Below are 11417 nucleotides of genomic sequence, written 5' to 3' on the forward strand. Positions count from 1 at the left end.
GATTTTTAAAATAAATGAAATAATTGTTCAAATTAATAAAATAATTTTCTAACTAAAAATTATTTTATAAATAAAATAAGTTTTTAAAATTAATGAAATAATTTTTAAATTAATAAAATACTTTTTAAATAATTAAAACAACTTCTAAAATAAATGAAATAATTTTTAAAATAAATAAAATGATTTTTAAAATAAATAAAATGATTTTTAAAATAAATAAAATGATTTTTAAAATAAATAAAATGATTTTTAAAATAAATAAAATAATTTTAAAAATAAATAAAATAATTTTTAAAATAAATAAAATGATTTTTAAAAAAATAAAATGATTTTTAAAATAAATAAAATGATTTTTAAAATAAATAAAATAATTTTTAAAATAAATGAAATAATTTTTAAAATAAATAAAATAATTTAAAAAATAAATAATTGCCTGCTTACCACCTTTTTTTTGTACCCTTACCATAAAACTTGTCTACACCCGAGCAACACCGGGTGTCACCCCCACTCTTTCACCAGTCGGTTGAGGATGATCGTCGACCTCGGAACCCTTCCACTGCTGGTGATAATTCTTGACCGTCTAAAGTTACTGGTATGGGGAAGTGACCGAATTATCAGTTGATCGTCTAGTTATATATCCTGGACCAATTTGTTGTGTACCCTCTTAACGACGAACGTCGTCGAAAGAGAGCCATGGATATTTTGTGTAGTAAAAGACAAAAAAGATAAAACGATTCTGCACACAAATATATATTAACAAAAAAAACAGTACAGTTCTTATAATTCTTTCAGAGTCCTGAAGGAAGTGATGTGTTATTATGCTAAGAATATGGTCAAAGGCTTGTAACCTTGTGGAGTGTCGGTCTCTGGGTATCTGAAGAAATGTGTCAAGTCAAGAGCCAACTCTGCTTTGACTGTGTTCCTCTCTGCACATCTCTTCCCCAAGAAAATGCCTGCGCATTCTCTTTTTGTCCATCTGACTTGTTGATATATATATAAACAATTATATCGCCCTCTGAACATCACGCAGATATTATTTCTTTTTTGTTTAGAAATTCAATTCTCAGTCCATAATCTAAATTATCATTTACAAAAATAACACAATGGCTCGCTTCAAAGATCTTTGTTACATTACCTCCCCTACTTAAAAGAAACAATATTGAGATCAATATTTTTTCTAACCGACTTCTTCTTACTTGACCTTAATACTAGGGAATTTCTGTGGTTTTACAATTCATAATATTTAGCTATTTGGTTAATAAAAGAAGAAAATTTTTAAAAGCTTTATCTTTCATGCACATGCAAAAAGTTTTCTTTGTTACACCGGGTACCCCGCTAGTAAAGAATAAAAAATAAAAAAGAGACACGAACTCTAATTAATATGAGCAAATAACACAAGCAAATATAATAAAAAAGAATAAAAAATAAAAATAAGGCATCATTTGCATAAATAAAGTTTTAATTACAATTTTCTTTATATAAAAAAAAATAAAATAAAAAAAATTCATTTAAAAAAATTTTTTAATCTTGGAAAAAGTTTTATGACATTTTCTGTTGTCGTCGTTAAAACTTTATTGATATCAACTCCTTTGATTTTGGCGATGTATTCAGCAGATATCCGAATGTTTGCGGGTTCATTTCTAACCTAAGAAAAAAAAATGGGAAAAAAAAACAAACAAGTGAATAAAAACAGAAAACTATAGATTAGTTCTGTAATTGAGCTGATCTGTATAATTACTCTATAATATATCTACTAGGGGCGGGGAGCTTTGCCTGGTATATATTATAATATCATATTTAAGTATATTTTATGCTTAAATATGATTTTTTAATTCGCTTTTATTTTTAAAATAAATGAAATAATTTTTACAATAAATAAAACAACTTTTAAAATAAAATGATTTCTAAAATAAATAAAATTATTTTTCAAATAAATAAAATAATTTTTAAAACAAATTTATTTGTTTTAAAAATTATTTCATTTATTTGAAAAATAATTTTATTTATTTAAGAAATCATTAATTTTTTTTAATAAATAAAACGATTTTTAAGATAATTAAAGCAACTTTTAAAATAAGTAAAATGATTTTTAAAATAAATAAAATGATTTTTAAAATAAAATGATTTTTAAAAGAAATGAAATAGTTGTTAAAATAAATAAAATTATTTTTAAAATAAATAAAATAAGTTTTTAAAATTTATGAAATAATTTTTAAATTAATAATATACTTTTTAAACAATTAAAATAACTTCTAAAATAAATGAAATAATTTTTAAAATAAATGAAATTGAGCTGATCTGTATAATTACTCTATAATATATCTACTAGGGGGGGCAGCTTTGCCTGGTCGTAAAATATGCTTAAATATGATATTTTAATTTGCCTTTTATTCCTCTATAATTTTACCTGTTCATATTTGACTTTTACTTGAAGTATCCTAGTGATCACGTCAATTTGGCGCCACTATATATATTGTGAACCGAGCGACCGCTTCTCTGAAAAAAGCCTTTTGTAGACATACAGAAAAAGCGAACACACATACAAACATATATTTTCGCTTTTATATTTATAGATTTATATATATATATATATACATATATATATATATATATATATATATATATATATATATATGTAAACAAAAAAATTAAAGACCGCAAAAATATATTTTACAATAATTCATTGTTCGACAAGATACTCAAAAAAGGTATATTGAACTTTCCTTAATCCGCAGAGTTTCAAAGAAATATGTTCTTCTCATCAAAAGAAAGATATTAGCAAATGAATATTATAACAAAGCTTGTCCTGCCTTGATAGGGTTCAAAATAGACTTCGTGGCCTGGTGGGAGATGTCCTTTTCTCTTCGCTGCAACCTCTATCTCACAGAAGAGATGTTGCGAGTTTGTCTCTGCTTTATCGTTATTTTCATGGAAAGTGTTCGACTGAGCTTCAATCTATGGTCCCCCCTCGCCAAACTTTCACAAGAAACACTAGACTAGCTGAAAACATTATCAATAATTTTCCCCACTCTTTATCTGTGCCTAAACCTAAACAGATTCCATGATCAAAGCTTCTTTCTTAGAACTGCACGCCTGTGGAATTGTCTTCCGTTTTCCTGCTTTCCAGCTGTCTATAATATGGTTGTCTTCAAGTCCAACGTGAACAAGTTTCTGATGAGCCGTTCCACTTAAGTTAACAAATTTACCGAACTTCCATTACTATCGATTACTATATTGTCCTTTTGACTACTCTACACTCTTTAACCCTTATCCTTGAGTGGCCTATCGGCCTTGACGTCTATGTAAAAAAAAAAACATATTATCAATAAGAAATTTGTTCCGAAAAGAAAAATTTGGCATAATCCAAATATAGGTAATCCAGGTTTGCAGAAAAATCCGTTAACAAGCAAAAAGTAAAGATTATCAAAATTTTTTAAATCTCTGGTCGCCTATATCGAGCTCTCCTCAGTGGATTTCTGATACAAATCAGTGATTCAGATACAAACAGAGGCTGAAGAGGGACCAACATAGGCGATCAGGGATTGGTCCCATTTGTTTTAGACTTGAAACCGACAGTACCAATGTTTTTATAATCTCTTTTGTAACAGGACAACAGGAAAGGGAAGACTTGAAGGATGGAAATGGTTTTCAAAAGAAAAACTTGAAAAAGAAATCTGTATTTTTACAACTCGGGGCTGGATTAAAATACATTTGGAAATATTTCTCACCTGTTTTTCCGGTCCGAGAGCAGGTGAGTCGGACTCAAGGATCAAATGTTCTAGCGGAAGTTGTTTCACAAGTTTTTGCTTCTTGGAAGACATGAAAGACAAGAGAAAAAATGGTCGGTCGACATTGAATAGAAGAAAAGGTTTGGGTTGGAGAGAAATGACAAGAAAAAATTATTTTTTTTCATATGGCCACTTTTATTGATAGTACATACATAAAACTCTAGTCCCCTTCCAAGTAATCTCCTCTGGCTGTAATGCACTTGTTGTACAGTTCCAACACCTTCTGGAAGTTCCCCTAGTGTGAGCGTGCCAATTGTCATTTCACAAAGGAGAGGCACCAAATATATATATATATATATATATTTTTTTTTTATTACATTTTCACCCCAAACAAGGCACATTGCCACTTTGGTGTAAGGGGCTATTATCAGGGTAAACAACTACTGGGGTACTATGTAGGGATTTGGGCAGCAAGATGTTGGTTCACGTTGCACTTGAACTTCTGCATGTCAGTACAGTTGGGAAAGCAGTGACCTGGAATGGAATTCCAAAGTCTAGCGGTTCTGGGGAAGAAACTACTGGAGCAGAAAGATCTTTTACATCTAGGGATCTCTACTGTGTGGGGGTGGGATTTTGCAGCTTGTCGGGTCTGTTGAGGGTGTTCATGTCGTGGGGGCACAAGTGCTTGCAGTTCATCAGAGCATTCACCATTAAAATACTTGTAGAACAGGCAGAGGGATGCAACATTCCACAGCCAAACAACGTCGCAGCCCACAAGAGCCATTACGACAGCATTTAAAGAAACTATAAATTTTAAAACCAAGTTGCGGACAAAAAGTCCAATTGTAACCCTATGTCCAAGTGGCAATATGCCTTGTTAGGGTTGAACGTGAGTGAAAAAAATGTTTTAATAAATGTTGTGGGGTACAAATCACCCCTATTTGAGAACTAAGTGGAATCAACCAGTCCTATGAATACCACTGTTTTCAGTAACTAAATGGATACATTCATACCATGTTTAACCGCATGCTACGAACATGTTCCTCTCATACCACTTCAGTGGCTCTTGGATTCTTTATGATAAATACATATTATATTGTATACACTTTACACTACTTGTGGTTTCTTTCATTTGTAACCCATAGCACGGGTCTACAACAATAATGTAATTGTAGACAAGAGAAACGATAATTTCTTATGGCAAAAAAAAAGTGTGAGTGCAAACTAATTGCTTACCTGTTCGCTCCTGACAATGGATGGCGGAATGGAAAAATAATAACCTTCTCTCACGCCTTCCATTGCAACCGCGGGCCGACCATCAAATGCATGTAGAAGCACATTCTTGGCACCTTTTATTTATAAAAAGAAAACACAGATTTTGTATAAAATAATTACAGTTTTTGTATTAGTTTTTGACTTTACATAATCTATTAGATGAATCTCAAATGTCTGTTTATGTATGTTTTTATGTCTGCTAAAACTTTCGACACACACGACACATCAGTTTCGTTTTGAAGCTCAATGTCTCAGACAACAAATATCGAAAAATTAATTCCTTCAACCTCAACTCACCTGTTTTTTACAAGGAGGTGGTCGCTTTTTTTGTTGATATTTTCGCAAGTCATCGTCTCTGTTGAACTGACTACTCTTAATTTCAACGCTCTCGGCTTCCGATTTCGCCATGGACGCATTGGCCAAGACGTTACATTTTTGTTTTTTCCTCCTTTGCTTCCGGCCTTGAACCTGCCTGCTCCCAATATTTTTAAACAACACCTCTCTCCACCCGGGCTGCCTACTATTGTTTTGATCCCCTATACCTCGCTACTTCCACTCCTTTTTGGAGGGGATTCCTTACTACACCACCTCCACACACCCAGGCAACGCCGGGTACCTCTGCTAGTTATATTTTATTTATTTATTTTATTCTATTTTCACCCCAAACATGGCACAGTACGGCGCTACTATCGGGGACATAATTTGCAGGGATATTATGAAGGGAGATGAGTAGCAAGATGTCTGTTCACATTACACTTGAACTTCTGCATGTCAGTAAAGTTGGGAAATCTCAGGAATCAGAGATAGATATTTTTAGAATCTTAGGAATCGGAGATGGATATTTTTTAGAATCATCGGAATGGAGGCAGATATTATTGGAATCTTAAGAATTGGAGACAAATGTGTTTACAATCTTAGGAATCGGAGGTGGATATTTTTAGAATCTTAGGAATCAGAGGCAGATATTATTGGAAACTTAAGTATCGGAGACAAATATGTTTAGAATCTCAGGAATCAGAGATAGATATTTTTAGAATCTTAGAAATCAAAGATGGATATTTTTAGAATCTTAGGAATCAGAGATAGATATTTTTAGAATCTTAGGACTCGGAGGCAGATATTATTGGAATCTTAAGAATCGGAGATGGATATTTTAAAAATCTAAAGAATCAGAGGCAGATATTGGAATCTTAAGAATCAGAGACGGATATTTTTAGAATTTTAGGAATCAGGGATGGATATTTTTAGAATCTTAGGAATCAGAGGCAGATATTTTTTAGAATCTTAGGAATCAGAGACGGATATCTTTAGAATCATAGGAATCAGAGATAGATATTTTTGGAATCTGGAGAATCAGAAATGGATATGTTTACAATTCTAGGAATCGGAGATGGATATTTTAAGAATCTTAGGAATCAGAGGCAGATATTTTTAGAATCTTAGGAATCAGAGACGGATATGTCTACAATTTAAGAAATCAGAGATGGATATTTTTTAAATCTAAGAATTGGAGGGGGGGGGCGGATATTTTTAGAATCTTAGGAACCAAAGATGGAATGCTTTAGAATTCTAGGAATCGGAGACAGATATTCTTAGAATCTTAGGAATCAGTGACGGATATGTTTACAACTGTAGGAATCGGAAGCGGATATTTTTTAGAATCTTAGAAATCAGAGGCGAATATTTTTGTCATGATCCTGAGCATCTAAAGAATCACTTTACATGAAAGAACGGCAACGACAGAAAAGGCAACAAGAATTCACTTACCTTGTTCTTTGAGTAATGTAATTGTCGGCCTCCCAGCAGATCTAGAGTGAACATTCCTATATTAAAAGGAGAGAAATATATTTTAAAATGCAAATTGGAGAAGCAAGCAATGATATTTGCATTGTTTGGGGATGGATATTTTTAGAATCCTAGAAATTAGAGGCCGATATTTTAAAACTCTTAGGGATCAGAGGCTGTTAAGTTTAGAATCTTAGGAATCAGAGACGGATATTATTAGAATCAGAAGGATAAGAGGTGGATATTTTTAGAATCCTAAGAATTAGCGATAGATATTTTTAGAATTCTTGAAATCGTAAACGGATATTTTTTTAATCTTAAGAATCAGAAACGGATATTTTTACAATCCTAAGAATCGGATATAGATATGTTTAGAATTCTAGGAATCAGAGACTGATATTTTGCGAATCATAAGGATCAGAGATGAATATGTTTAGAATCCTAGGAATCAAAGACGGATATTTTTTGAATCCTAGGAATTGGAGATGGATATTTTTAGAATCCTACAAATCAGAGGTGGAATTTTTGAGAATCCTAGGAATTGCTGCAGATATTTTTAGAAACCTAGGAATCGGAGACGGATATTTTTTTAATCATAATGATCAGAGATGGATGTTCTCATAACGTTTCAGCCGATGTAACCTCCAAACTTTTTCGGGTGCATCTTAAGGTTACAGGCTTTCATTCCGTCAGCCATGACAAAATAGAATTCATAAGTAATTCACAATTGTAGGTCATCTGTATATCGAAAGCCAACTTTCACTGGACAATATCTAAACTTCATCTCCCCCACCCATATAATGTAAAGAAAGGAATAGTCTGTTGCCTACAACGCCGAACAAAAGTAATCTATATAATTATAAAACTCAAATGACCTTGTAACGAGTGATGTAACCCACTTTCCGGTTTACGACTTCCGGTTGCGCACGTGTACATAAACATAAACCAATGACAGCATAACCAAATAAACACCAATCGCTACTTTTGCAGAATTTGACATGCGCACTGAAATATTAACGTTATTATTTAGAAATTATTATTTAATATGAGAAAGGTGGGGATGTTTTGCAACTATTCTGTATTACAAGTATACTCTCGCAATTTTCTTACAAATAAATCAACTTTGACCCATTGACAATGTATTGTTTTACTGTTTACGTTTTCAGCATCCCAACTGTTTTTGTTTTTGGCGTTTAAATTATCCAAATAAAAAATTGTTAATACTTTCTGCATTTTTTTCACATCGTTCATTTCCGTATTACGTTTAAGTTATTTTAACGCAATTTTCTTACAAATAAATCAACTTTGACCCATTGACAATGTATTGTTTTACTGTTTACGTTTTCAGCATCCCAACTGTTTTTGTTTTTGGCGTTTAAATTATCCAAATAAAAAATTGTTAATACTTTCTGCATTTTTTTCACATCGTTCATTTCCGTATTACGTTTAAGTTATTTTAACGCAATTTTCTTACAAATAAATCAACTTTGACCCATTGACAATGTATTGTTTTACTGTTTACGTTTTCAGCATCCCAACTGTTTTTGTTTTTGGCGTTTAAATTATCCAAATAAAAAATTGTTAATACTTTCTGCATTTTTTTCACATCGTTCATTTCTTTATTACGTTTAAGTTATTTTAACGCAATTTTCTTACAAATAAATCTACTTTAACCTTTGACAAACATAAGAGCATTTTACAACGTATTGTTTTACTGTGTACGTTTTCAGCGTCCCAATTGTTTTTGTTTTTTTCGCGTTTAAATTAAACGATATATCAAAATTTGAATAGTGCAGATTTACCTATAAGTATGGCAAACCACTTATAATTTCAAAAATAAACCATTATAAACAGATCGACTCATAGAAATCTATCTATATTCTTTTTTTCATTTTTAATATACTTTCATAGAAATGTTTCTGTTACGTCACAAAAAACTATTTTCTTTACGTCACAAGTGTCATGCTCATACATTAATTCCATAGCTAATATAACATACTGACCCAACGGGTCACAGGTAGTCTAGTATCTATCATGTGGAATTTTCGATTTATGTTTAGAAAAATAGGTAACTTTACACGAATAGGTAGGATTTTTTTTTCATGTTTGAGTGATCCGTCCGTGATTTTTCACTTTAATATACTTTCATAGAAATGTTTCTGTTATGTAAAAAAAACAAAAAAACTATTTTCTTTATGTCACAAGTGTCACGCTCATACATGAATTCCATAGCTAATATAACATACTGACCCAACGGGTCACGGGCAGTCTAGTATGTAATAGCAGCCATGCATATCAAGAGAAGGTTTTCTCTTAAACAATCTGCTGAAACAACTATCCAGAGAGCATGACATCAGCTCCAAGAAATCTGGACCAAACACCCGAAAACTCACCACGGTCCATATACCATACATGAAGGAGTATGTACTGTTATGACGTGGGTAAATGGAATCCTTCATAACAGTAAAAAAACATGGTAATAAATCACATCAACGGAGAGACCATGGTTATCGGTTAATAAGGTTTATTGATTGTTAACCTAACGATTACATAAACGTATATATACACATATGAATATCGCAAGGAAAATTAGCAGAGACAAATAGTTTTGGAGCTAGTTTTATTAATGCGTGTATTTTTAAATGTAAATCACTGGCGACCATGTTTGAACAGTTTGAACAGGCAGCGTATGAAAGGGGCCAACCCTCAGTTTGTTCAGGTATGCTGAAAACGAATATCGCAGCAGAACTTAAAACACTTGTTCAGGTAGGTAAAAGAGTAACTTATCTTGCCTTTGGTAACATTTATATATTATATATTTGTTTTGTATTTTTTTTTTTTAACTTTTACGCTTTGTTGTCTTAACTCCGAAGGATTAACCTTAGAATTTCCACAGGTCTCATTAGTTAAAACGAATTATTTCGCAGTTCAAATTGGCGTGAAATAAACAAATCTGACTGACACAGGGTTTGCCATTTCCGGTTGTCGCCGCCGACAACGCTCTTATATTTACAATCGAAAGCGTCGCCAAGATCGTTCGTCGCTGTGTCTGTATGTGTAGGAGTGGGGGCAAAGTTGTAACATTCAATAAAATCAACAGCTTTAATTTCTATGAATCGTCATTCGCGTATCGGTGCGAAGTCGAGTGTCGGCGTTCTTGTCTCGTTGAAGGAGAAGTAAGTTTTATAAAACAGTTGAGTTGGAAATAGATTTCTGCACGTACATGGCTGGACGATAAAAATAACAATAATAACAACAATAATTATTATCTTCAAGTCTCTTCTTAAAGGGACTTTTCGGCTACGAAGTTACAACTAGCTAATCGACACTCACACTGTCAATGAGTTATGCGAAACAGACGGACTGTTCCGCTGTATCAAAGTTATTAAGTGTGGTTAGACTTAAACTCATCAAAGCCAGTAATCTAAGTTTCAACAAGCTAATAGACATTCGGCACTTTCAATGAGTTATGCGATCACCGCCACTTGTCCAAAAACGGACTCTTCCGCTGTATCACAGTTATTAAGGGTGGTTAGAGTGTAACTCATCAGAGCCAGTAACCTAACTTACAACTAGCTAGTCAACATTCGACACTGTCATTGAGTTATGCGATACACTGCTAATTGTCCAGAGACGGACTGTTCTACTGTATCACAGTTGTAAAGGGTGGTTAGACTAAAACTCATAAGAGTCAGTAATCTAATTTACAACTAGCTTATCGACAGTAGACACTTTCACTGAGTTTACGTGTGTGTGTGTGTCTTTTTGTGTGTCTTTTGTGTGTGTGTGTGTGTGTGTGTGTGTGTGTGTGTGTGTGTGTGTGCTTCGTTGACATTCAGACTGTCCATTTTAAAATCGTTCGGGTATGCTGAAAACGAATATCGCAAGGAAAATTAGCACAGACAAATAGTTTTCCAGATACTAATGCGTGTATTTTGAAATGTAAATCACTGGCGACCATGTTTGAACAGGCGGCATATGAAAGGGGCAAACCCTCAGTTTGTTCAGGTATGCTGAAAACGAATATCGCAAGGAAAATTAGCAGAGACAAATAGTTTTGGAGCTAGTTTTATTAATGCGTGTATTTTGAAATGTAAATCACTGGCGACCATGTTTGAACAGGCGACATATGAACGGGGGCAACCATCAGTTTGTTTAGGTATGCTGAAAACGAATATCGCAAGGAAAATTAGCAGAGACAAATAGTTTGGGAGCTAGTTTTATTAATGCGTGTATTTTGAAATGTAAATCACGGCGACCATGTTTGAACAGGCAGCATATGAAAGGGGCCAACTCTCAGTTTGTTCAGGTATGCTGAAAACGAATATCGCAAGGAAAATTAGCACAGACAGACCAATAGTTTTCGAGATAGTAATGCGTGTATTTTAAAATGTAAATCACTGGCGAACATGTTTGACCAGGCGGCATATGAAAGGGGCCAACCATCAAGTTGTTCAGGTATGCTGAAAACGAATATCGCAAGGAAAATTAGCACAGACAAATAGTTTTCCAGATACTAATGCGTGTATTTTGAAATGTAAATCACTGGCGACCATGTTTGAACAGGCGGCATATGAAAGGGGCAAACCCTCAGTTTGTTCAGGTATGCTGAAAACGAATATCGCAAGG

General features: G+C 33.1%; 1 long non-coding RNA gene across 2 annotated transcripts; it reads right to left on the minus strand.

Annotated features, from left to right (window-relative positions):
- Positions 1-2551: 2551 nt before the first annotated feature.
- Positions 2552-7040, minus strand: LOC145270392 (uncharacterized). Of its 2 annotated transcripts, none has more exons than XR_013865334.1 (3): positions 6771-7040; positions 4965-5077; positions 2552-3806 (listed from the first exon to the last, which is right to left on the minus strand). It is a non-coding gene; the product is annotated as an uncharacterized LOC145270392 (long non-coding RNA). The 2 variants fall into 2 exon arrangements; XR_013865333.1 differs by having other exon boundaries at positions 2552-3809.
- Positions 7041-11417: the final 4377 nt, after the last annotated feature.

Source organism: Euprymna scolopes, chromosome 46 (assembly GCF_053919585.1).
Source record: "Euprymna scolopes isolate OS-2025 chromosome 46, ASM5391958v1, whole genome shotgun sequence".
In the NCBI taxonomy this organism is placed as follows: Eukaryota; Metazoa; Mollusca; class Cephalopoda; order Sepiida; family Sepiolidae; genus Euprymna; species Euprymna scolopes.